General features: G+C 41.0%; 1 long non-coding RNA gene across 3 annotated transcripts in view; it reads right to left on the bottom strand.

The window, feature by feature from the left end:
* Nucleotides 1-25,389, bottom strand: part of LOC125332226 — an 87,400-nt gene that overhangs the window by 57,597 nt on the left and 4,414 nt on the right. For all 3 annotated transcript variants that reach the window (XR_007206404.1, XR_007206405.1, XR_007206403.1), the window contains exon 2: nucleotides 18,454-18,575. This is a non-coding gene — a long non-coding RNA (uncharacterized LOC125332226). The remainder of the gene's footprint in view (nucleotides 1-18,453; nucleotides 18,576-25,389) is intronic.

Genomic DNA, 25,389 nt, shown 5'->3' with positions numbered 1-25,389 from the left:
GGTCACATGATTTAGGTAACAGTCTAAATCAGGAAAACTTAATTATTTCCAGTGTTGGAGATGCTGTAAGAAATATGTCTGATAAAAATAGTGCTCCTACTGATGTCATGTGGGAATGCATCTGCTGGGAAAAGGTCCTGTAGTGACTCCTAAGCCACAAGCTGAATATGAAAATGTATTAAATACACACAAAATTCACATTTTTCTATCTATCGTCATAGTTTTTTTGGCTGTTTAAGGCAAACTACTTTTACTGAGCACACACACCAGCTTCTATTTAGACTCTTGGCACAAAAGCTTCTTAGATTTACACAACAGTGTGTTAAAATTCACAGGGAAGCTTCAGTGTAGAGCACACTCCACCTTTTCCTTACTTTTAAAAATGTTTTGAAAACAAATCCATCACATTTAGCATTTGTACATGGTACTCAGCCGACAGGCTTAAATGTTACTGAGTGACAGAACTGGTACGAGCCCGACTGCAGCCCTGCCTGTTGCAGCAATTGAAAGTCAAGGGGACCCTTTCTAGTCTGGAAGGAAATGAGAGTTTTCCCCTAAAAGAGAGAAGCCAATTTCTTTTGCCGGGGTTTTAAAACAAGGGTAACAGCACAGCTCAAACACCATGAGTCTACATTCAGTATAAGGACTCTATATGACACAACTGATCCATGCAGTCTGTGTATGCACACCTGCACTTGCTTAAATTAACACAGAAACCCTACTCAGACAGAAATATAAATGCAGATTTTGTAACTTCCAGGTAGAAGCCCTCCTACTTTTTCTGAGAAGGAAAGGTGGCAACTGACACTGGTTTCACACTGGTATTTCACAGTGGAAGAGAAGGAACCTCTAGCCTACCTACATGAATTAGGTACTTTTCTTAACTTTAATGAAATTAAATAATCTTTGAGGAATTTATTACAAAGAGAACAAAAGAGAGGGAGAAAGACAAATGAGGAACTGGAATTCAACACCATTTTATTCCACATACCATTGTGTCCTTTGCCCTCATAATATCCAACAGTAAAATGCTTTCTAAAAGCAAAAATGAAATATTTTATTCAAAATTTATCAATTAATCATATTTTTTACAGAGTGATTATTTAATTTTAGTCATCAATGGGAATGTTGAGCTCCTTAATATCAGACTGAAGCTATGTAAGAAAAGAGCATTAATTAGTTTCATTCCAAAATGCAGGTGGAAAAGGCACTTAAATGATCTAACATAGGCAGGTGTAGGCCCTGATCTCATGTGAAAGATCATTACTGTCTTTCTTTTGCATGACTTAGTAAAAATCCGGCTGTTCTCGAAGTCACTTTGTGACCTACAGGAAATAAGGTGGTTTCCCTCCATTTCCCAGTGTTCAGTGCCAACAGCACAAGGTTGCTTTCAGAGCTGCCAGGCTTTGACACCCATGTTGACAGGTTTATCCCATAACAAAGATTTAATGGGAGTGGGAATGGAATGCAAATCTTGACCCTGCGGGGACTGGTCCCCAATGAACGTGATGTTCCTTCCTGCACAATCCTGCATAACCCTAATTTGCAACAACACCTTGTACGCTTGTTCTGCAGAGAAGCCAGATAATCTCAGGCACTTTTTCTTGTTATTTTCTTCCCATTTATTACATGTTAATTCTGCAACATTTTCAGTGGCAAAGCCCCCTTGGTTCCCTGGGAAGGCTGGGATGAGAAATAGAGGTGTCTGTGGGGGTGGATGTCAGAGGAGAGAGATCACAGAATGACAGAAGATGCTGAGTTGGAAGGGACCCACAAGGACTATTGAGTCCAACACCTGTCCCTGCCCAGACACCCCACCAGTCCCACCCTGGGCATCCCTGGCAGCGCTGTCCAAACGCTCCTGCAGCTCTGGCAGCCTCGGGCCGTGCCCATTCCCTGAGGAGCCTGGGCAGTGCCCAGCACCCTCTGGGGGAAGCAGAACCTTTCCCTGCTATCCAACCTAACTCTGCCCTGACACAAGTTCAGGCCATTCCCTCAGATCCTGTCCCCAGTCACACGGAGGAGAGATCAGTGTCTGCCCCTCCTCTTCCCCTCATGAAGAAGCTGTAACTGTGATGAGTCTCAGTCCCAGCTGAACAGACCAAGTGCCCTCAGCTGCTCCCCATGTGGTTTCCCCTTGAGGCCCTTCACCATCCCCACAGCCTCCTTTGGACACTCTCTAATAGTTTAATATCTTGTTTTATATTGTGGTGACCAAAATACTCAAGGTGAAGCCGCCCCAGCCCAGAGCAAAGCAGGACAACCCCCTCCCAAGCCTGATGTCCCCAGGACATGGATGTCCCTCCTGGCTCCAGGGCACTGACGACTCCTGTGCTGGAGTGCACACATATGTGTACATCACATGTGAAATAAAAGAGAGCTTTGACAGGATGCAGCACAGATTAATATTTGAGTGTGCAGAAAACTGCCAAAAGAACTTAAATGTACAACAGGAAAAATTATATGCCCCAGGGCCCAGGGACATGAGAAGGGTTTCCTCTGATGCCCATCTCTTCTATACATGTTAGCAAAAGCAAAGCAATGACACAGACCCATTACTAAAGGATACAATATTTTTAAATAATCATGCAAAATCATCAGTAAATGTATCTGAAGCAGCTGAAGAGAGTCCTTGAGTCATACACAAACCCTGTGTTATTTTACTCAACAGTGCATCTGCACTGACAAAACTGGCCAATTAGTTATCATGAGACAGAAGTGCTTAGCACCTTCTCAGGCCACTTAAAAGCGAATGTAGTAACTCTGATGTACTATAATTAAGGAAGATAACACCACCAAAGGTTGAGATGTTGAGGGCAAAACACTGAGTCTTTTTAAAAGCGACTGAGTTTTACAACTCAGAAAATTCAGTTGTTTTAATAGGAAAAATTTTAATTACTTTTACCTCACAGAATGTTCTTACATTATACTCTCTGCATAAATGTCTCAGCAGCTAGAAGCAGAAATATTTTACACATTTCAAACTTCAATCAAGAATATGAAGATCAAAGAACAGGAAAAGCCATTCCCTGGACAGCACAGGAGCAAGCCAATTCCTGCAGCGCCATTCCCATACCCCGTCCATGGAATGCAGCCACGCAGACAGATGTTGATGGTGACTGAATGCATTTATTCTAAAGAGTGACATCCCTCTTCTGCCAAGCACGAGATGTGTGACTGCATCTGTTCACTGCACTAAGGGAGCATGCAGGCATAGGACAGAAGAAAGGGCTGCCATAAAATGAAATGTTAATTAGCGCACAGAGTCCCATTTGAACCATCAGCAAGTCTGTATTTCACAAGGATCAGCCTATCACAGGTACCCCTGAAGGGAATGAAGGTGTGCACTTGGTGTTAACGAGGGAAAAGACACAGCAAAGATTAGGACTTAAGGCTGACCAGTATCTCTAGATCCTTAAATAGCTGATGACAGCAAACATCCACTATCCATGTCCACACATATTTATTCTCACATCTCCACACACACAGACACAGATACACATGCTCATTATTGTGTCTGCCGGTGTACAAACACCTCCTGCCTCCAAATCCTTCCCTTTATTTAAAACACCTGAGAAACAGAGTTCATATATTAAACTTTCTGCATTAGTTAAGTGCAGAAAGATCAAAGGAATATGAACTCAAACTGTGGTCCTGGAATGAATATATTCCCATGGCACAGTTCGTGGGAAGTATCAAGCTGATTTCCAGGAGTATCATTAAATAATACAATGCTTGTAGAGTTCACTCAGAGGTCTGAGATATACAAAACTAATTTATGAATATATTCCTCATTCTGAAGCTCAGGAGTTGACTTTACATTGTACTTTTGCCTTAATTTAGGTTTTAAGGGTCTTCAGGGCACCCAGAACAACTGCCAGCTGGAGTCCTTTAGTAAAGGAAAATAACAATTTGCATATTTGCACATTTATATGGTCAAATGTGTTTTTCCATGGATACACCTTCAAATGCTACTATACTATTATGAATGGATGTATTTAATGTATAGAAATAAATAAGTTTCCGGACTTCCCCTGTCTAGTTTAGTTAGCAACTGTGAGTCCTTTCTGATGTAACCAATCCTGTCTTCTGTTCTCTTCTCATTACTGGGCCCTGTAGGCCCTGCTGAAGGTGAAAAAGAAATAGACAAAATCACAAAGATCTTTAAAAAATAATTTAAAATACTTGGAATTTAAAATATTTAACTACCCCCCCCCCCAAAAAAAAAAAAAAAAAAGCCACAAAATACTGTCCCCTAAAGTAAGACAGTGAAACGTATATATTGATTAATATTGATTAACATCTTCTCATACTTTGGCTAAAGATGTTCTGCTCTTTTCCCAGTTTTTGGAATCTATCCATGTAACCATTCTAACTCTTCAAATGATGCAGCTCCCACAGATACAAGGATGGATGATTCTTGACCACATATTTTGAGGATCTAAAAAGGTATTCTGTAAAATGATGCATTTGCTTTGCTGTACATACAGCACAAGTAAAACACCTTATTTTTTGTTGTGTACACCTAGAAGCTATAAAGGCAACTTGGTCATTTGTGTGTTTCATGGATAGACAAAAATCACAAATCTGTGTTTTGAAGGCAATTTCCTGGCTGAGGTAATGCACAGCTGCTGGCAAAAGGTAACAAGTTTGACCACCCACTGAATTCACTGATGAACATGGCTCCAAGACACAATAAATTAGTAATAACCTCCATTATTATAACCCCAAAGTAAAAGTTTGCCAGAAGGGGATATGCAGTAAATGTAGCACTGTAAGTTTGTTCTGATAAATTGATGTTTTAATGGCAGCTTCTGTACATTTTGTCTTCATTGCATGAACTGCCAGTTACCTACAAACTCTTTGCTTCAGTATTTCATGGCTTTTATGCAAATATTTGATGTTAATAGCATCATATTTTTATTGGTTTGCTTTGTATAGTTTTGCTGAGTTGCATTGTGGAGTCATTAAAAATGAATAGCCAAAATAAAAATATTTCATATTGGAAACCGTACTTAAAAATTAATGGTGTATTAGCAAAAGACTGTTTCCCACAATTTCACAAACACAGCAAAAACTTCATCAGGGGATGGTTAATCAGCTGAAGACAGCATTTGTCTGTGCCCTTCCTACATTTGGTAACAATCCCTGTAGTTTAAGCTATTGGGGGCTGCCCACACAGCCCAGACAGTGCAAAGGTGGCTTAAAACCCCCCTGTCCTCTACTGTGTGCTGGAGGCTCAGCCTGTCCTTCCCTTCCACTCACAGTGCTCAGGAGAATAGAAAATAACTTTCACCAAATCCCTGTGCTTTGGAAAAATTGCAGTTTTGGTTTGTCTGTGGATAACAACAGTTAGTCCACTAAAAAAATATTCGGGATATGCAAGAGAGAACAGAAGAATAATGGCTCTGGTTTCAAGAGAACCAAACAAAAACCAAACAGATTCCGCAAACTGGATTCACATGAGGCACAGAGCCATGGAATTCCTCACTGCTTCTCCTTTATGGATGGCTGCAAATCCATCAGTCTCCTACAACCAGAGAACCCAGTGTGGACTTCCTCCCTGATAAGAGTTATCCAGGGGATTCACTCTGTACTCTAACTGGTGTATATGGGGGAAAAAAGCAAAACCTTAATGTATTTCTAAGGGTGCAGTAATTCAACACACTGGAAAATAAAGAGTGAAGTAATAAAGAGCAGTGATTGTCCCACTGCTGATTTTACATTCTTAGTTGCTCACAGGTATTTCTAAGTCAGCACATGAAAGTTTTCATAGGGACAGAGAGAGGAAGGGAGAGGGAAAAAAAACAAGGATAAATAACCATGAGAAGAAATGGATATGCAGATATGGCAAAAGCAATTGGAGATGGCAGTCCCAGAATCAGATTCCATAGAGAGTAGGAAAGATTTGTTCTCTCCTGAACCCCCTGCCACCACCATGCCTGTGGTTTTTATCCCCTTAAATTATATGGATCTCAGCAAAGGAATTGGCAGCAGAGACTCTTCTCACGGGTAGGTTTGGATCAGGGAAATTATGCACCCCCTTCTTTTCACAAGGGATCAGCCTCAATTCAACCTACTGTAGGATTCTCAGTGAGATTAGCATGTGATTAGGAAAGTTCAGCTATTCCATTTGGAAACAGCCCAATTTACATTCCCCAAACTTGCACAGAGTCCTGCTTTGCAGTCTCAAACCTTTCGCTGAGGTGGACTCTGCATCTGCAAGTCAGAAAGCCAGTGATTGATTACTGAGATCCTCTCAAGTACCCAGTGAACATCAAACAAAAGCGTGTGCCCTGTTGATATTGATTTAGAGCTGATGACCTCATTAGAAAGCCCTAATTCTCAACACTGCTTTGGTTTACACAATCTGTAATTTGTTTTAAAAAAGCTGATTGGCCAACTATTTCAGCCTCATGACTGTCTTCTCGTCTTATGAGACAGCTCCTTTAGTCTTTGAGCATTTAAAAGGTCATTAATCCAAATGCTAATGCAATCAATACTATATTAAATAAATTATGAAAACTAAATTAATATTGGGCAACCTGATGCACTGTACCATAAGATTTTAAAATGTGGTTATTGTCAGTGCATTTAAAATGATAAATTGAAACAGTTCACCTTTCAAAAAATTATCCCCAGGAAGCTTTTAAAATTATTTTCTCCACTATTTAAACCATGAAACAGTAAGGAATGTATTGTTTATTTTTTTGAGTTAGTTTTTATACTGATGCTATTTAAAAAAAAAAAGTATGTAAAATTGAATTTTAAACCTAAGTGGAAAACTGTAAGTTGAATGAATTTGGCCTTAGAAACAGAATATTTCTGTCTCATGTGCTGTGGGTGGAGGGTGATACCCTGTTAGCTGAAGCTGGGGGAGACCAGACCTGGCACATGCCTCTATTTCAGGCTCCAAAACCCCACAGGTTTGATACAAATACATATTATTTTCTATTCTGAGAACATAAACCTCCTCTCAGTGGTCTTATCTAAGCTGGCCCAGGTAGCCTGCATATTCATGTGGAATCCTAGTGTTTCCATGCTCATAAACAGCCAGTGATTCTGTTGTTTGTGCATTTGTAAACAATCCTGGTCTCAAATCTGAGCAGCCAGTGTGCACCACTGTAATAATTTACATCTCACAGAGATGGTGGCATGAAACCAGCATTTGCTGAAAGTTTTAGAAAGACCATTCCCGTTTTGAAATGCATTTATTTAACAGGTTTTCAAAGAAAAAAGCTAGTTGAGAAATCAATGTATATCCGCCCTCCAGCATCTATCCACCTCACATCCTGTGGATTTTAAACCTGAGGCATGAGAAAAAGTTTATTCAATTTTTTTTTTAAATCTTGGGTAATAAAAGCTGAGCTCTTGAAGCTACACTCTTAAAAGCTTTCTCCCTTTTATCATTGCTGGAAAATCCTGTATATCTGCACTGCTTGTCTTTGCAGTCTCTGTGCTATTTACCTTCCCTCTCAGATTTTCTGGCTGTATCCATGTCGTTGTCTGGGTCGCTCCTTTCTGCACCTCCGTCTTGAATGTTAAAACAACTGATGTGGACTGCCAGGACACTGTGATTCCTTTTAAATGCCTCCAGTAGCTGATACTGATAATTTAAAGTCTTACTATTGAACAGTTGTTAAAAACAAATGCCTTTTTGGCACGGATATCTATCCTATTATCACTGACATTCATTTCCCAGGCGCTGGCTGGACCAGCCTTTTAAGCTTTTTGTGCTCACCTTCCAGGCCCATCATTAGCCTGGCTTTCTCCTGGTCTGCTGACAAATCTATGCACAGAAACTGCCAGCTGAAGGGTTCCACTGAAGTATTTGGGGAAAAAAAATCCAAAATCCAAAAACATGAAAGGGTCACAAATCTTAACTACAAGAAAAAATGAAGACTTGTATCCACAAAATGAAGGCTTGTACTTTTGCTCCTGTAAAAATGAACAGAGTGTGCAGATTTCAGCATCTGGCTTTTCATCTATTGACTTCACATCAAACATCTATACTTGCACCAAAATATAGCTGTGAGCATATTATTTGGGAGAAAAGAAAGAGAACTGTGTCTGATAAAGGTGAAAATTCCCCACAGAAAATGATGTTGCACAGATTATTGCTATGTAAAGATGGCAATCCCAAAAAATCACAGTCAGCAATGTGACTGAAGTGAGTGACCTCTGCTCAGCCAAAAAAAGAGAACAAAATACAGATTGATGAGAAAATCTCTTGTCAGAGAAAAATAATATTTGCTCACAGAATCTGCACTTTTTGTACTATATCAATTTCCTTACAGTTGCTCTTTCCCTCATAATCATTAGTAAAATACCTTTTTAGCAGGTCAGAATCAAGGAAAAAAGGTCTGTGGAAGGAGTGGAGAAGATGTGCCAAGGTTGGTTTTGGTTTATAAACTAACAGAAACAGCCTAATGTAAGCTGTTCTAGATTAAAGAGAATTTAGCTGAAGAAAGAATATTTTAGTGGATCAAAGCTGGACTGCAGTGGATCAGCTTCTGACCAGCTGGCAGCTGACATGAAGAGTGTGGCCAGGACGAGTGAAGGTGAGTATTTATGGCTCAGCAATGGTTGCTTGTTCATTAAAGCTGGAAAAGATGTCCAAGGTCATCCACTTCACCCTTCACCTGGATGCCACCACATCCACTAAACCGTACCACAGAGTGCCACATCCACTTGTTTTTTGAACTCCTCCAGGGATGGGGACTCGGCCACCTCCCTGGGCAGCATGTTCTAATATTTGACCACCCTGTCCATGAAGAAATTTTCCCTTATATCCACCCTGAGCCTCCCCTGGCCCAGCCTGAGGCCGTTCCCTCTCCTCCTGTCCCTGTTCCCTGCGAGCAGAGCCCGACCCCCCCGGCTGCCCCCTCCTGTCAGGGACTTGTGCAGAGCCACAAGGTCCCCCCTGAGCCTCCTTTGCTCCAGCCTGAGCCCCTTTCCCAGCTCCCTCAGCCTCTCCTGGGGCTCCAGCCCCTTCCCAGCTCCGTTCCCTGCTCTGGACACGCTCCAGCCCCTCAGGGTCTCTCTGGCCATGAGGGCCCAGAACTGGACACGGCCCTCGAGGTCCCTCAGCAGTGCCAGCACAGGGGACGGGCACTGCCCTGGTCCTGCTGCCACCCCAGGGCTGGGACAGCTCAGGTGCCATTGGCCTCTTGCCCACCTGGGCACCCCTGGGCTCGTGTCCAGCCCCTGTCCCAGCACCCCCAGGCCTTTCCCACCAGCAGCTTTCCAGCCCCTCTGCCCCAGCCCGGAGCATTCATGGGGTTGGTGTGACCCCAGGGCAGGACCTGGCACTTGTCCCTGTTGTCCCTCACACCACTGTCCTCAGCCCATGGATCCAGCCTGCCCAGATCCAGATACTGTCCCAGGTGTGTTGCCTTGTGGAGTAGGATTAGGAATTTTCTCAATTTAGAAAAGAAAGAAAGCAAAGGAATAACTGAACAGTACTGTGTTCTTTGCTCAGGATTGAAAGCGGTTCACTGTCAGTACATTGTGCCATAACAAGACTCCAAGAAAAGCAAGGTTCCTGCTCATGGCAAGGCTTCTGCTCGTGGCAAGGCTCCAGGAGTGGCACTGCAGGGGCTCAGCACACAGCTCCCAGCATGAAGTGATGGAACGGTTCCTGCTCCTGCTCTGAGGCAATATTCCCACAGCACTAACCCTTCCTGTTGGGAGTTTTCTCACCAAACTGATAAATTATGATAAACAGAGGGTTTTAGAGATAATTTTCCTTAATGGAAAATTCCAATAAAAAGCTAATCATACTTGGATACGAAAACATTTTATTTCACTTCATTTTCCTTTCTTTTTTCCCACTGATTTTTTATGTTCCCAAGTGTCTTGTTTCAAATATCTTGGGTATTTTGCAATGCTACCCACAAGGGGTGGTATAATGAGTACAGGGAGGAAGTAACTAAGTGATATGTAACAAAGTTGTGCTCATTTGTAGATTGAATCATAAAAAGACATTTTTAGAGGGATATTGCACTGAGCAGAGAGGACTGGAAATAACAATGCAGAGCTGAGTGGTAGTGGTGACAATATTAAGAAATTACAAGGTGCAAGGATTTCCATTTGGAAGAGGTTAATGCCAGAGTATTGCTAGTCCTACCCAAGCCAAATTTTGGGGTAAACAGCAAATGCAAATCACCATGGAAACATCCTCAGGTCACCCCAGAGCAAAGTCTGGGGCTGAGCTCCACCCTGATGCAGTGTGTGGTGTGTGTGTGATGCCAGCAGTCAGCTGGGCCAGGCTGCAGAGCAGGGAAAGGTTCTGCTTCCCCCAGAGGGTGCTGGGCACTGCCCAGGCTCCCCAGGGAATGGGCACGGCCCGAGGCTGCCAGAGCTCCAGGAGCGTTTGGGCAGCGCTGCCAGGGATGCCCAGGGTGGGACTGGTGGGGTGTCTGTGCAGGGACAGGGGCTGGACTGGATGATCCTTGTGGGTTCTTTCCAGCTCAAGAAGTTTTATGATTCAAAGGCTGCTCAAGGTTGCAAAGGGGTGCCATTTGGTTCACTTCAGGAACAAAATATTCCATTTGTTTTACAAAGAAAGCATGGTCTTGCATCATGTTTTTAGGTGGAATAATGTCAAATTACCAAGAAAATTATTTCTGAATATTTTGATTATTATTTAAAAGCTTGGTCACTACCCAATTTTAAGTTTCCCCTAATTGCTGGAAGCCTTGAGTCATGAGGGCTTCAAACAGGTAATGTATTTGCAGCATTTCTTCAGCGGAGGCACCCAGACTGGGGGAAGCAGGTTCCTAATGCCAAGTGCCAGTGCAGGGCAGTCTTTCATCAGGCATCTCTGCAGTCTTTCATCAGGCATCTCTTGCTGCACAGAATGCAACTTTCTCTGGGACAACAGAGCACTTGGTTGCAGTGATTCAGAAGTAAATTTGCCAATAATAGTCGAGACTGTTACAAGCAAGAGCATCCTCATGTTGCAAGATTCATGTGCTTCTTACTTCAGGCATAAACCACTTACATGTCAAAAATTAGGATTACCTTGATGTGAATGAAGTTATTTTTCTTTTTCCATTTACATTAAAGCTACCACAAGCTAATAGTGGATGTACTTTTATTTTTCTGCAAAGATGTTGTTGGTAAAGGATGAAACCCCTTCCCCAGAGTGCTTCCAACACAGGGCTTTTCCTGGCTAATCAGCACCAGAACAACAGAACAGTTGAAAGAATATTTTCAATTTGCTTTTCCATAAGAATCTACTGACATCTGAAAAGGTAAAAGGACCTTAACAATATCTAAGAGACCATAAACATCAAAGGAATGCACACAAAGCTTTGTTCTGTGTCCTTAAAAAGTGCCTGTTGTTCAGCTGGTTACTTGGATCAGCTGCCCTGTCTCACAAAGAGGAGGAGCAGAGCAAAAGGAACATGTAAGAATGAGACAAGCTTCTCTCTGGTGGTAAGCAAACACCACACCAATCATCTATCCTCATCCACAACATGAGCAGCTCCTGCTTATCAAGGACAAAATTTGAGATAAAAATGTCCCAACCAACTTATTTTGATTTCTGATTTCAACCATGCAAAAACTTTTAGATATATCACAAACCACATTAATTTTTAATATTGGTTTTTAAAATCATGGTTTAGCAAATAAATTTTCTAAATCTTTTAGAGTCCCTTTGTCATTCTGCAGAAGAAAGGGAATGTGATTTCTAACATTCTGACTTATTAATGCAATGTCTTGTGTATAAAAAGAGAGCAATGAGCCAGGATAACTGGAGAAATAATAACAGATGTCAGAATAGAGTGATATGAGCATTGCCTGGGAGTAGATTTTAAGAATGTCTTGCAATACTGGTTTTCAATTTGGTTTAATAAAGGCTTTTTCTTTTCTTTTTTTTTTTTTTCCAGTGTTATTATATCATTATTTTAAGGAAAACACTATTTTAATGAAACAGAAAGAACCTTGGATTCCTCCTTGGTCTCCTTTGGGTGTTCTCCGAGGAGTGCATCTCACACTTAGCCCATGTCAGGAACACGTTGTTCTGTCTGGTTGCAGCAGCCCCACAAATGTTTGAGGATGTATCTGCATCCTTTGCATCTCCACACAAACACAACAACTACAGAGAATGTGGCTCTAAGTGGTTTTTAACCCTGTTCATCAAATGCCAGTTTAACATCAAAGTTTCATGCTCCATTAATATCCTAACTGACAAATTTAAGAGACAGCCTTTGCTATGAGTTTGTCTTAAAAGCAATGCAAGGCAGGATTAACTTTGTCATTCTGCAGAAGAAAGGGAATGTGATTTCTAACATGCTCTTGGTGAGCTGGGGAGGAAAGCAAGCACACAGCACATTACAATGACTTGAATGACTTGACAGCTGTTAGCTAAACAATACAACATTAATTTTCAACATTTTTGCACATGGCTGGGTGAGAGATCCCTTAATCCCAGTTCCCATTCTACTTCTGCCTCATTGGTGCTGTCTGCTTTTGTATCACTTATTATAATCAGTTTCTGCTGTATACTCCCTTTCACCTTATAATTGTCGCAAAAGTAAGGTACGAGGTTAATTCAGACTCACTTCCCCGGGGTACATTAAGATGGATTTAAGTACTTTATTGAGACAGTCTGACTTCAAAAGCTGCTTTATCAGTTCCTACCAGAGAGAGAGACCCATCCATGACAGCAGTAAACTAACCATAAATTCTCATATTCTATATGCTGAGTGACTTTCAGAAGAAGAACCATTGATTTTGTCATTTATGAATGGATTTAGTCAAATTAGTCTTTTCATTGTGCACAATAAGACAGCATTGTTATTAGGAATTAGAGGATAAAACTGTGTGGAACAAATGAAACTGCCATTTTTGGGATCCTCAGCACAAATTCAATAAGCTTTAGTTATGCCACCCTGATCATTTTGTCCATGACCAGCTACTCTCCATACTTTGATTGTCTTCAAAGGAAAGGAAAAGTGGCCTCTGCCTTCAAGAGGCACTTTCAGAAGACTTAACCTTTCAAAGAGCTCTCATGTTTTTTCCTTTGAAAGAGCTAATAACTTGTTTGCTGAAACGGCAGGAGTATTTACAGGCACACTTGAAATCAGACAAAGATTACACAGGGAAATAAACAGAGAGACTGTCGCTGTCAACAATAAATTAAGTTTGAGCTAAAAACGTAAAATGTTTAGAGTGGAGGAGCAGACATCTACATTATACTACTCGAGCCTCTGAACTTTTCCAAACACAATGAGCACTGATGGGCCCTGGTTACCTTTCCCTGAAGAGCCACTCCAGATGGTTATTTGAGGATCTGGGCTGGATTACTGGAAACAGCAAGGCTGATGCTTGTGTCCTGATCTTCCTCCCCTTTGTGTGGTGTCTGGCAGGAATACACCAGTTCACAAGTGTAGAGAGAGCAGAGTGTCTGATGGAAACCACTGGGGAGGAGGGGCTGTGTGCCAGCCTTGGGTAGCCCGAGTGTTTTGGTAGTTGTGCAGCCAAATGCACGCACGAGTGGGTCTACATAGAAATATCAGGACAAAAAAATGGAATATCTCAGCCAGCCCAGCATTTGATACTTCTTAATTATTTAATTGAAAGGTTTATGAATCTAAACTTGACTTTTCCATTTGGTACTACAGAAAGGCCAAGACTACTAACTTCCTTCACCATTCCAACATTATTTTCTAACCAGTCCTGTGTCCAGGTTTTTTAATATATTTTACAAGCTACAGGACAAATTATAAGGCCCATGCTACATCTGCACTCTGCACAAGGCACCTGTGTATTCAGATATTTCCTTGGAAATAGGGACTGGTAACATTTTGAAAACCTTAATACTATCTCTGAATTTATTGTAATCCGAAGGATTCATGTCTTTGTCCAGAGATGCCGGAAACAAAGTGAAAAGAAGTGAATTCTAACTAAAAAGTATTTCAGTCTCTAATTCCCTTCACTTTCAGAAAGAAATGGTGCATATCTTACAACACTGATGGATGTGTGTGAAGCAAGCCCAGTGCTTCTGGCTGCCTTTTACAGGAGCAGTTCTGCCAGCAGTCTGAGAAGCAGAGCCAGCCCTAGGAGCTGGAGGTTATGCAGTGTAAATGGAATCCACTGGGCCCCAAAAGCAGCAGTCAGTGCAGGTGGAAAACAGCTTTCCAGCACATATACAGAGTTACACCTTTATCAAAACTTTGGCAATACACAATGCGTCTTTCAGAGCAGGAAAACTTCATCAGTGCCTTAGAGATATGTTGCAGATTTTGAAAAATATGTTTGAAAGGATCTCTTTAGAAATCTCCAGCACAAACCAAAAGCCAGGTACTAATCAAGTTTGTGCCAACACATTCAGGGTTAAGCACTGGCTGCTGAATGGAATTAATTGGTTCTGGGATGGAGGCAACAGCCTGGGAGCTGGGCTAGCTCTGGCAGCTGGGCACTGGGATGCTCCACAGCAGCATTTATTCAGGTTCTGACTGCAGTTGTGAGTTTTAGTGCTGGTTCCATGACTTGTGCAAGCTCCTGCAGCCCAGGTATGGCAGAGTCAGTGTGGAACCAGATGGGTCCCTCAGTTCAGACCTCGTAAAACCAATAACTCCTTTGGCCTAACATGGCAAATTTGCCCCACAATTCAACGAGGAGAACAAGCCTGCTTAGGAGAATTCACATTGGATACTTCATGACTAAGTAAGCAGTGCGTTGACTATAAAATTTATGATCTGTTAAACACGGCAGATTATTTCATATTAGTATCTTTATATTTCTCATATGAACCATGTTAAAATGAATGGAGTTTAGCCATTCCCAGCAAAAGATAATGTGATTAACCTGCTCAAATATCTCAAATAAATGGATAGGGATGTGAAAACATGGATATGGAGGTAGGATTCTGTGTGAAGTCACTGGGAAGTTTATTGTTAATTATCACAGGAATGGAGGAAGGCCCACTATCTCAGCCCAAGTCTGAAGATGAGCAATCTTTTGTGAGAAAAGAACAGATAACTTTCCTGGAGACAATATCAATCATAATATCAAATTAAAGAAAAAGAAAACCCGCTGATGCACAGCCATGTTTATGCAAAGAAGGAATATAGTACAGGATTAATTATAATGATATCCTTGGGCACTGAGTCTGAAGCAGATGCAAAAAATTAAATCCATTGATGTGCTTCACTAAACAGGAATAAAAGGGAAGAGAGACACTGAGGTACCAAGCAAAGGTGAGAAACCCTCAGTGGTTTCAGCTTTAAGTATAGCACAATATGAATGTTTATTGGGCTGCTATTTTCAGTGTATGAATTGTTTAACGTGGGCAGAGTAAAGTCCATCCTGTCTTTGTCTTCCAACGTCACACACCATTAGTCAGAACAGGTGCTTTAAAATAGGGCATTAATGACTTTAGAGACATAAAGTAATTATATAAAATAATAACAACAATAACAACCACCACTATCCTGGAGTTTGTGTAATTTAAGCAGAAATATGTAAAGACATGACTTTAGCTGTTCATCAGAACAATACTTACTTGTAACCCTTACGGAAAGAGAGCAACTGCTGCAGGTTTCAGTTCCACCATGGTATTTAGATCAGGTTATCCATGTAAGAAGGATGAGCATAACACTCTCCAGCCCTGCTGGAGGTTAGGAAATACTAGAACACACAATTTAGACCATTTTCAAGAAGATATTTTGTCAGTCTCCTCATAGAAATTGTTATTGGAAGACACCATTTCATCTGTTGCTGAAAAAAAATGTAGCTTTTTAGCTACACAACAAAAATCTCTGACAGTCTGGGACTTATTGTACAAATGCTTCAGCCAAGAGGATTTTAATCATCAACTTTAATGTGCTTAAGAATGGAGTCCTAAATAATTCTGCCATTTTACAGCTGATAAACTCTGTAAGCTCAACCGATGTGTTATTCAAAAGTGACCCTGCTAAAACAAAAATAAATAGATCATACAATCCCTAGAATATCAAAAGCATTTGTATAACAGATTTGTTTATGCAGCAGTAATTTCACTCTCCATTTTCCCTTGCTATTAACTAATAGTGCAAAGCAAAATGTTCTCACAGAGAAAAAGATCCAGCTGCAAACAAATGTTACACCCTTGGAGGCTCCTGTTTTCCCTTATGGAAAGCAATGCACTGGATAACGTGATGTAGCTATAATAAAAGATCTCCCATAATAATATTGCCCATGACTTTATTTAGAAGGAAGACTCAGACATTCTGACAAATGTGCATGTGTTAGAAAAAGGCACCCTGAAAACTGGTGATTTGCTGAGCTTGAAAATCCATGAGGAATTATGCTACCAAATGACAGATTTGAGGTATAGAATATTACCCACAGCATTATTTTAAGAGTGGAGTCTAAATTCTGGTTTCTTTGTATTGCTAACTTAAGTCTTTGTAAGACTCTATTTACAGCCTGACGTCTGAAAACTGATGCAGTGAAAATGAAATCCTTTCTTCAACTTTTATGGTAATTTCAACATTTTTTTTATGTGTTGTCCTTCCCCAGAAATAATTCACTCACTGACAAAAAGCTATTTGAATAATCTTTCTATATACAAGTTTCTGCAGAATGGAAGTTAAGAATAAAGGAGGGAACTGAATACCCAAGTGCAGTGTGAGGCATTAGGATGCAGGGAGACGATGTGATTCCCTGCACAGGTTTGCACTGTTAGAAAGGAATCCTCATCAGGAAAAATCGACCCTGAGCCTGGAATGCTGTACATTGAGTACAAGGCATTTATCATCAAAGGTCTCTGAAGATATTTGGCCTTATTCTTGCTAGGACAAAAAGAAACAAAAGCAGTTATTGCATCTTAATTAAGGGTAAACACTGGTAGGCATCTGTTATCTATAAGGAGAGAGATGTGTGTGAATATGACTAGATCTAATCTCAAATGAGGGCTGAGATTAGCCAAAATTCTCCAGACATTATCTCTGTGTAGGACTGTTTCTATAATCTTGTTCAAAGGCTAAGATCAATGAAACCTTAAAGAAGGATTTACTAATGCTGATAGGATTTTCTCTTTTGGATAGATTGTTAGGTGAAAAAAAGCCATATTAATAGGAATACATCTAAAGGTTTCTTGATGGTGCACTCACACTGCATGTAATATTTGTACTGTAAAACAATTCTTTGTTAAAGTACAAAACACTCTTTCATACTGGCAGTGCTACTTTTGGCACTCACAAAATATGAATTTTTCTGAGCATGAGACCCAAAATTTAAATTGCAAAGGAAGGAGATTTGGGCGAAGGTTAAAGCTAATGAATATACTGAAATCTGTCACAGCTCGATGGAATTTATCTTAAGATAATATCTCTTCATGTGCTTTCAAACACCCCAATGTGTTGGTGACACTATTATCTCTGGAAGGGTTATTTTCCTTAGCAGCAAGAGGGTTCTGTACAATCACTGTCCACACACTACAACCCTCTACTGAAACACACTCAACTCAGACAAGTGAGAGAATCAATGCTTTTTTCTCAAGGTTTTCTAATCCCAGCTGGTCCAGCAATAAACCAGAATCTGCAGATAGTCTATCAATCATTGTTGCCATAAAATAAAATCCCAAGATCCTCCCTTTTCCTGGCATATCTAAAAACTGTTTAAAATTTAAAAACCATTTATGCGAGGGCAGTACTCTCACATAACAATCATATCTGAACTACTGTGCGCTACTTTCATTCCCAATTTCAGCAATAGCAAATAATTATTATACATTAATACTACACATAATTGCTGCTGTCAAAACAAACTGTCCACCAGAATTTTCAAATTAGATGTATTTCTTTCCCTAGATAGCAGCTAGAGAGAGACTTCTCTTTCTAGGAATTGCTGGACAGTGTCCAAGTGCAAGGGAGAAGGAGGTTCCAGGACAGACAGACAGACAGCAAGGGCTGACATGGAAAAGAGAGACAGAGGTGTGGATGGGAAAGGCAGATAAATGGAGCAGGTGAGAAAGGAACAAAGACCTGGCAGAGGAGGATGTGGGGGAAGGTTGGAGAAAACTGGGAATAGGTTAAAAGGCCAATTAAGAGTACAGTAGACTGTGGGTCATTAAAAAAAAGAAGAAAAAAATCTGGAAAAAACTATCATGGGTACCTCCTGCAATAACTAAGAAGCTTTTTTTTTAGTGAACAAATTGTCCAATTCAGCACTGTGGTGCAGTGGTACCACCAGGTAAAGGAGAAGGAAAATTCAGGAGTGTGCAAGACTCTGTAATGCTCAGATTGGACACTTCTAGATTGCACCAAGAGTGCAGAACTGTAGGGAAGCAAAGAACTACATGGATGCAAACTCAAGAAGAGATGCTGTATGCAGAAAGACAATTCAGAGCTAATCAGTACAAATTGCCTGAAAGCAATCTGGTAGGCTTTACTAGGGATAAATCCCCACGTCAAAAAACACTCTTGGTTTTTGTTATCCTCATCCCAGGGCACTCACCTCTCACCAGCCATGGTGGGCGTTTCAAAAATCCCAGAGAAGATGAGAGCCACATCCTCAGTTCAACTGAGCTGTTTCACATCTGAGCCATCTCCGAGGGTGATTCAACTCAGGAAATATTACTAGAAAGAGATTTGAAAGGAAAACATATTTTAGTGTCCCACAGAGCACTGAGATTTCAAAATCCTCCCCTGAAACAGCAATTTTAGGAAACCAAGAGCAGGAAACCATTAAAAAGGGAAGGAAATAAAAGGGGGGAAGCTCATGAAAAGTGTCCACTTGGAGTCTGTTTATCACAGCAGTGGTCTGGAATGTGAAAGAGCTGCTCTGATTTTCAGACAGAAATTCAAATCTGGAAAATGCTTTTCCAATCCAGAATAATTTCTTTCAAAGCTTTGTTTTTGAGAAGCCAATATTACTGTTAAAAAAAAAAAAAGGTTAAAAATGTCTGATATAGAATATCTCTGCATATAGAATATAATCAGAAATACAGTCACTCATGGAAAATGTCCAGAATTAAACAGTTAACACTCCCTATCTCCTAAAAAGTAGTCTTCAGTGGTTTTAAAAGTGAAGGTCTTAACTGTATGCAAAAGACTATAAAATTCCCTGCTTGGGTAGGGCTGGGCTCAGCAATTCATAAAGTGACAGTGTGGGTGTACCAGCAGTCACATCAACATGTGCAAAACATTTTAAACATTGCTAGTAAAATACTGAGCATATTAATGTCTTGGAAGAATTTGCTTTCATACTTTCTTAGAAATTTAGATCTAAGAAAACCCGTATTATGGGTAACTTGTAACTGGTAAGCAGGTAGTTAATTTTTTTTTACTGTATCTTTCTTATATACTCATTTCTCTTCAAAGAAAATACACTAATAGTGTTGATGTCACACCCTTCAACACATGAGGACTTGACTGAGGTTTAATTGCAGGACTAAAATTGTTCAGGCAGAAACAAGTAATATTTTAATGGTCCTTTTCAAGTAAATGATATGTTTGTACATAGCAGAAGCAATTTCCTGTTTCCCCCTGGTAAACAATGTATTTAAAGAGGAGTCCTATAAATGCATATAATGTGTGGACTGTCTCAGAAGGAACACTTTCAGTGTGATAGCTAAAAACCTATTTATAAATGCTTTAAAATCCATAGAGCTGATGACCAGAATGTAATGGTTCTTCCTGGAGTGGTTCCAGCTCTTGTACAAGTACATATTTAAGGTGTGTAAGATGTATTATTAAACAGGTGTGCACACCAAAACACCCTGATTTGGGGAAAGACAAGAAACATGCCCTGGATTCTGCATGAAAGACCAGAGGCTTTTCCCAAAAGTATTACTTTCCTTCCTCTTTGAAAGCTCTCAACATCTTGTAGGAAATACTCAGAAACCATCAGATCCACAGGATACAAAAAGACTTTAAGGAGCCCAATGGAGAGGTTGTGTAAAATACCCTTATTTAAGGACAGGAGCCTCAACACCTGCACAGCTCTATTTGCAGATAAAAACACTGAGCAGGGCGGGCTTTGACTGTAGTAAAAGCAGTCAGAGTGAGAGCTTTTAAACACACACAGTCCCTCAGAATTCACCCAATGCCCATTTCCGGTTCGCTTTGCTGTGACACACACAAAACCATGAGGGAAAAGAGACATTCCAATGCTTACTTGTGCTTTTAGCAAGCAGTGGAAGGTCCAGTCCTTCATATTTACACAATTGTACATGCTTGACACGAATTCTTCCTGGGTTTAAAGTGGGAAGTATGCACTCCTCTCTGGACTAGGTTTTGACACTTCTTTTCTACCCAGAACAACTCACTCAAGTTGTCTCACTCACAAATCCCACAGAAAATGCAGATTCTATTGCCAAATCCTTTTTAACCTCAGCTATAGCAGCACACATAACACCTCTGGAATATTATTTTATGCTAATTGCATGATCCAGGGCTGCTCTTTCAGGTGTTTGCTTGCTTTTTACTAGCTGTGCTTCAGAGGACAATGATTCTGACTTCACCAGTCATATTCAGTGCTTGTCCCATGCAGTTCCAGAGTGGCCATACCTGAATATAAGCAACAATTATTGTGCAAACACATTTTCCCTCCTGACCTTCTGCTCCTGCTGCTTAGGCTGAGACTCAGAGACAGTAGACCACATAATCTGAACATATGCAAACCAACCATCTGAGTTTAAAAGATCCAATAAAATATATTCTTGACTGTTTTCTAAGGAACAAATGAGCCTGTAATACCGCATTGATACAAAACTTGCAATAAGATTATTTAAAAAAAAAAAAAAAAAGCCTGGCTTTCATTAAGGTTTCTCTACTAATATGAAAACCAAATACAAATCCCCCAAAAAAGTCTGCCACATCTGCCTAGCTCTAAACATCCCCGAGCCCTTGGAGCTGAGCCATGTATTTCAGGAAGATAAGTAAAATGCCTATCTATACTCTTGACCGTGTGTAAAGAGAAGTTTCCTTCTTAGCTCCATTCCCAATTTAATCTCACAGGACTAAACTGTCTAGGCAGCAGGAACCCTACTTCAAAAGGTGCCTTGAAGCTGGAATGGTGAATTAAAGGAACACAAGTCCTATTTATGTATCCGGGACTAGAAAATAGCATCTAAGTGTGGCTTTAGTCTCTACTTAATCTCTAAATAGACCCATTTGATATTCTTCCAATTCTTATTCAGTCAGAGGCTGAGAGATGTTTGGGAGCTGATGCTCTCAATGGTTGTCAAGAGGATTGTCAAGTAATCTTGATTCTATCAAGTGACAATGCCCTGTTTACTTTAATAGGCCAAATGTTGGTCAGATGCACATAAAATACCTGGGTAAAGATTAGAAAAAAAAGTCATCAGCTTTCAAGCTTTTTGGGGGTAGAGAAATAGGGATACTCCTCAGTGGCACTAAATCTACATATATGCAATTGCACTTGAGGCAGCTGCATTCTAGGGGGGAATTTTCAAGCTGCAAATAGTCTCAAATGTTGGCCTTTGTGTTTGAGTGGTGTGGTTGGTCCTGAAAGCAATTTTGGCACATTTTATTCCTAGTTATCAGCTGCTGCTAGCATAAACAGTTTTGAAAATCTCCACTCAAATCCATCTGCGATGATCTGGGCTGGGTGAAACAGAATGGTATGAGGCTGTTTGGGAGAACAATGAGCAATGAGCACTTGCTGGAATTCAGACTTTCACATTGTTCAGATGAATCAGGGAAAATATTGGGCATACTGCGATTTCCAACAGATCAGCTGGAATGAAAGCACATTCTTCTTCTCAGCCCTGTTAGCAGAGTGCTGTTCTTTTTCCACACTGAATGAGACCTCCTGTTTCCTCTTTTATTTTTCTGTGTCTATTGTGCATTTTGGAGTTTTACAGTTCATATAAGGGGTCAGATCCTGAGAGATGATGAGCAATTGCTATGCATACTGCCTTAAACAGGTGTTCCAGAACACCCACCTCTGGTTAATATTCAGTTGTCTTTATATATTGTTTACATCAGCCTCACTGACAGGTTTTTGAAACAAGGGGGAGGCAATTGCCTTGAATAACATATTATTTCCTACTGTGTACATAAACTGGAAAGCATTTTGTGTTCTTTATATGGCAACACAATTTGTCTACATTCAGTTAATATATTTTTACCTACTAAATCTCAGATATCTAGCACAGAAAACAGACTTGAGGAGGCTGATTCCTTTTCAGATGGATGAAAACCTGTGAATTTCATTCTGAAAAATTACTAAGTGAAGCAAAAGCCAGAGCCAAAAGCCAGGACCCACAGTTACTGCTGGGTTTGAAAGAACTGTGAGATTCTAGAATTGCCTGCAAAGTATTCGTGGAACTTGGGGTTCCAAATACATAAAATGCTAAACTCCAACTTCCTTGACACTTCATATCTTTCAATCAGCTTTGATGTTTGGATCTACATAAGCTGACTCTGGAGTCGATGCTTTTGTCGTGGATGAGTAATGAGTGATATAAACAGTCAAACAGAGCAGCAAGGGCACTCCATGAAAAGAGTGCATACTACAAGGGTGTGCGCTAGCGGCTCTTGTTGTTGGGAAGTCAACTTTCCTGATGAAACAGCCTTATCCCTCAATAATTTTCCATTCTTGTTTACTCTGTGTGAAGTACTGAGGGAGGACACTCCCTCTCATTGATGTTTTGCCCAGAAGTTCTCTATTATTTGCAGGCAGGCTCTGTTTGGGTGTTTAGCACGGATCGTCCCTCAGCTGTGCATGCCCACCTGGACTCCCAGCATTATTCTTGTGGGATCTCTGTACTCTACATCTGTCATTAAAGTATTTTGCATGATACCTGCTCTTAGAGATATATTATCACATGCTCTTATCTGGAGTCCTATTAAATATATCCTTAGAAGTTATGGGTTTGCCAAGAGGCTTCCTGAGGCCTTAATCCACCATGGGAAAGGAACTCACTCTTTTAGAGAAAACTTTTCAGTGTGCATATGGAAAAGAATGATAAGTGGTGCCACCAGCTATTTGTGAGATTTGTAATAGTGTTTTTTCAAGTGATAGAACAATATTCTCTAAGAACATTACAAGTGATAGCAACGGCCATAAATTAAAATGAGTATTAAATTCAGTGACAGCAACATTTTGAAGGGAAGTGTTTTCAGCTTAATAGCAAGGAAAATTCAGCATTAGATTCTCAAACTGGATGACAAATAGTTATTACTCAACTACCCACACTGTGAGATGGTGAAGAGAGGTTTTCAGGTGAAATTTTCATTTTTAATAAATTTCATACAATTCAAAGAATAACATCATTTTTCTTCAGCTCAGTTGCATAAGTTCATGTTATAAGCAATAAAAATATGTTTTAATGTCAAGCTTTAATTGCTGTCATAAAAATTATGTTGAAATCACCCATAGAACATGATTCTGTAGAGTTCTATAAGAGCTCCTTACTTGAAGGATAAAATAGATTGAAAAGGAGGGAATTAATATTTTTCTACTGCTATAGATGAACTATGTTATATAATGAGGCAACACTTCACTCTGTTCAAACCTTGTGGTTCAAAGAGCCACCTCCCAGTTAACACCTCTACAGAAAATTGGCTCAGCATCTTCAGACTTTTCTTCAGCACATGGTCATGGAATGGCTTGGATTGGCATGGACCTTAAAGATCATCTCATTCCACCCCTGCCATGAGCAGGGACACCTTCCACTGTCCCAGGCTGCTCCCAGCCCCAATGTCCAGCCTGGCCTTGGGCACTGCCAGGGATCCAGGGGCAGCCCCAGCTGCTCTGGGCACCCTGTGCCAGGGCCTGCCCACCCTCCCAGGGAACAATTCCTTCCCAATATCCCATCCAGCCCTGCCTCCTGGCACTGGGCAGCCATTCCCTGTGTCCTGTCACTGCAGTTCCTGAGGAATTGTCCCTCTCTGGTTTCCCTGCAGCCCCTGAAGCCCCTGGGAGGTGCTGTGAGGTCTCCACCCAACCTTCTCCTCTCCAGGCTGAGCAGCCCCAGCTCTCCCAGCCTGGGTCCACAGGGGAGGGGCTCCAGTCCCCTCAGCACCTCCGTGGGTTCCCCACAGCTTTTATCAGCACCGTGACAATGACCACTAGGTCCCATTCAACACAAGGTAAAAAGCCAAACAGCTCACCCTGCCAAAAACTAATCAGCCAAGCAACCACCTCAGGCAACTGCAAACCTGGTAAAGGAATAGTGCCTGCCTTCATACCCATCTTCTCTGTTCTCACTTCCTTTCTTTGTGTTTCTATATCATTTGAGAAATCTTGTAAAGCTGGAACATCTAATTTATTCATTCACCTCATAATCCCTTTTGGGGCATTTAATAAACTGAATGTGTGCTCTTTCAGAGCTTCACATCTATTATTTCCATAGTTATCAGCATTTCACTCCATGGGAAAGTGCCACTCTTGCAACAGTGCTGTGCAGTCATGGCAGGATTTGGCTCTGAGTATGGTCTGACCTTTATAAAGTTTGACTCATCCCCGTTTGGGGCATCTCTGTGAGCTCTCCAAATGTATGACAGAAACATCTCCTTCAAGTTTGGGAGGTTCAGCACTACCCAGCTAAAGATATCCCCCAGCTGGAGCACACTGCAGCCTTCAACTGGACAGAGCCGCAGAGAGGCAGCTGCGCCTGCATTTGGCTCTCCCCTGGGACTGGGAATCCTGCAAACTTCACAGAGATTTCCCATCAGCTCAGCTGCCCAATGTGTCAAGTGGTGCTGTGCGAACTGGCACAGCACAGCTTGTTTGGATGAATGGTTAGCATTTAAAACACATTCCAGACAAGGTCCTTGGCAAACTGCAAGCAAAGACATGTGCTTTGATTTTTCTCGGCTCTTGTTTTCCTGCAGCTCCAGTCTCACAGGCAGGCAGCACTGTAACCCTTCAGCTCCAATTTTCCCCAGCTGCCCCAAACTCATTAGCCTTCTGCACACAGCCTGGCTTAAGTCAAGAACTTAATGTTTATTATGGGAGTGCTGAGCAGTAAAACTTCTGTATTGAAGTTTGGACACAGTGCTACAGCCAACACACTTCCTCACAAAAATGCATCATCTTACACCAGCTGCACCAAAAAAATGTCCACATCTCTGTGTGATAACACAGGTAATCAGATGTGCAAAACCCTGCTGTCTGTACTCCTATCTGTGGACATATCTGTGTTAATCAAAATGCAGATACAAAGCAATACAAACAAGCACAAGAAGAATACAGGAAGGCACAACTGTATTTTGCATTGAGTGTCAGGGGTTAGGTTAGGAGTTCACTACCAACAGAACATTACTGCCGGTGATGGACATGGGTTCTGTTTTGTACAGCTTTTTAAATCTCTCTTCAGAGAGTTCAGTGGAGAGGTTTTGATCTGGGGCTCCTGGCTGCACAAAGAGTGCAACCACCCAAGGTCATGCAGCAAGTCAGTAGTTTAATTAGGATTTGATC

Source organism: Corvus hawaiiensis, chromosome 12 (assembly GCF_020740725.1).
Source record: "Corvus hawaiiensis isolate bCorHaw1 chromosome 12, bCorHaw1.pri.cur, whole genome shotgun sequence".
In the NCBI taxonomy this organism is placed as follows: Eukaryota; Metazoa; Chordata; class Aves; order Passeriformes; family Corvidae; genus Corvus; species Corvus hawaiiensis.
This window is presented reverse-complemented; position numbering and strand designations above follow the sequence as displayed.